A 2,500-nucleotide genomic window follows, 5' to 3' on the forward strand; every position below is an offset into this window, starting at 1 on the left:
TCGCCGCGGCACACAAGAACAGCCCAAAAACAGGCCAAAACAGCCCAAAAACGGGCCAAAACTGGCCATTTTTGGCTGCGCGAGCGAGCAGCGAGCGGCGGACAGCGAGCGAAGCGAGAGGCAGCACCGTCCCTGCTATACGAAAGCCCCATCCAGCCCTGTGCCACCCGGGGGGTTCCAGGGTGCTGAGATGGCTGACGTTTTGCTCCGCTCACGACGGTCGCCGCGGCACGCAAGAACAGGCCAAAAACTGGCCAAAACAGCCCAAAAACGGGCCAAAACTGGCCATTTTTTGCTGCGCGAGCGAGCGGAGAGCGGCGAACAGCGAGCGAAGCGCGAGGCAGCACCGTCCCTGCTATACGAAAGCCCCATCCAGCCCTGTGCCACCCGGGGGGTTCCAGGGTGCTGAGATGGCTGACATTTTGCTCCGCTCACGACGGTCACCGCGCCACACAAGAACAGCCCAAAAACAGGCCAAAACAGCCCAAAAACGGGCCAAAACTGGCCATTTTTGGCTGCGCGAGCGAGCGGCGAGCGGCGAACAGCGAGCGAAGCGAGAGGCAGCACCGTCCCTGCTATACGAAAGCCCCATCCAGCCCTGTGCCACCCGGGGGGTTCCAGGGTGCTGAGATGGCTGACGTTTTGCTCCGCTCACGACGGTCACCGCACCACGCAAGAACAGGCCAAAAACTGGCCAAAACAGCCCAAAAACGGGCCAAAACTGGCCATTTTTGGCTGCGCGAGCGAGCGGCGAGCGGCGAACAGCGAGCGAAGCGAGAGGCAGCACCGTCCCTGCTATACGAAAGCCCCATCCAGCCCTGTGCCACCCGGGGGGTTCCAGGGTGCTGAGATGGCTGACGTTTTGCTCCGCTCTCGACGGTCACCGCGCAATGCAAGAACAGGCCAAAAACTGGCCAAAACGGCCCAAAAACGGGCCAAAACTGGCCATTTTTGGCTGCGCGAGCGGCGAGCGGCGGACAGCGAGCGAAGCGAGAGGCAGCACCGTCCCTGCTATACGAAAGCCCCATCCAGCCCTGTGCCACCCGGGGGGTTCCAGGGTGCTGAGATGGCTGACGTTTTGCTCCGCTCTCGACGGTCACCGCGCAATGCAAGAACAGGCCAAAAACTGGCCAAAACGGCCCAAAAACGGGCCAAAACTGGCCATTTTTGGCTGCGCGAGCGAGCGGCGAGCGGCGGACAGCGAGCGAAGCGAGAGGCAGCACCGTCCCTGCTATACGAAAGCCCCATCCAGCCCTGTGCCACCCGGGGGGTTCCAGGGTGCTGAGATGGCTGACGTTTTGCTCCGCTCTCGACGGTCACCGCGCAATGCAAGAACAGGCCAAAAACTGGCCAAAACGGCCCAAAAACGGGCCAAAACTGGCCATTTTTGGCTGCACGAGCGAGCGGCGAGCGGCGGACAGCGAGCGAAGCGAGAGGCAGCACCGTCCCTGCTATACGAAAGCCCCATCCAGCCCTGTGCCACCCGGGGGGTTCCAGGGTGCTGAGATGGCTGACGTTTTGCTCCGCTCTCGACGGTCACCGCGCAATGCAAGAACAGGCCAAAAACTGGCCAAAACGGCCCAAAAACGGGCCAAAACTGGCCATTTTTGGCTGCACGAGCGAGCGGCGAGCGGCGGACAGCGAGCGAAGCGAGAGGCAGCACCGTCCCTGCTATACGAAAGCCCCATCCAGCCCTGTGCCACCCGGGGGGTTCCAGGGTGCTGAGATGGCTGACGTTTTGCTCCGCTCTCGACGGTCACCGCGCAATGCAAGAACAGGCCAAAAACTGGCCAAAACGGCCCAAAAACGGGCCAAAACTGGCCATTTTTGGCTGCACGAGCGAGCGGCGAGCGGCGGACAGCGAGCGAAGCGAGAGGCAGCACCGTCCCTGCTATACGAAAGCCCCATCCAGCCCTGTGCCACCCGGGGGGTTCCAGGGTGCTGAGATGGCTGACGTTTTGCTCCGCTCTCGACGGTCACCGCGCAATGCAAGAACAGGCCAAAAACTGGCCAAAACGGCCCAAAAACGGGCCAAAACTGGCCATTTTTGGCTGCACGAGCGAGCGGCGAGCGGCGGACAGCGAGCGAAGCGAGAGGCAGCACCGTCCCTGCTATACGAAAGCCCCATCCAGCCCTGTGCCACCCGGGGGGTTCCAGGGTGCTGAGATGGCTGACGTTTTGCTCCGCTCTCGACGGTCACCGCGCAATGCAAGAACAGGCCAAAAACTGGCCAAAACGGCCCAAAAACGGGCCAAAACTGGCCATTTTTGGCTGCGCGAGCGAGCGGCGAGCGGCGGACAGCGAGCGAAGCGAGAGGCAGCACCGTCCCTGCTATATACGAAAGCCCCATCCAGCCCTGTGCCACCCGGGGGGTTCCAGGGTGCTGAGATGGCTGACGTTTTGCTCCGCTCACGACGGTCACCGCACCACGCAAGAACGGACCATAAACAGGCCAAAACAGCCCAAAAACGGGCCAAAACTGGTCATTTTTGGCTGCGCG

This window comes from Musa acuminata, unplaced genomic scaffold (genome assembly GCF_036884655.1).
Source record: "Musa acuminata AAA Group cultivar baxijiao unplaced genomic scaffold, Cavendish_Baxijiao_AAA HiC_scaffold_41, whole genome shotgun sequence".
Lineage (NCBI taxonomy): Eukaryota > Viridiplantae > Streptophyta > Magnoliopsida > Zingiberales > Musaceae > Musa > Musa acuminata.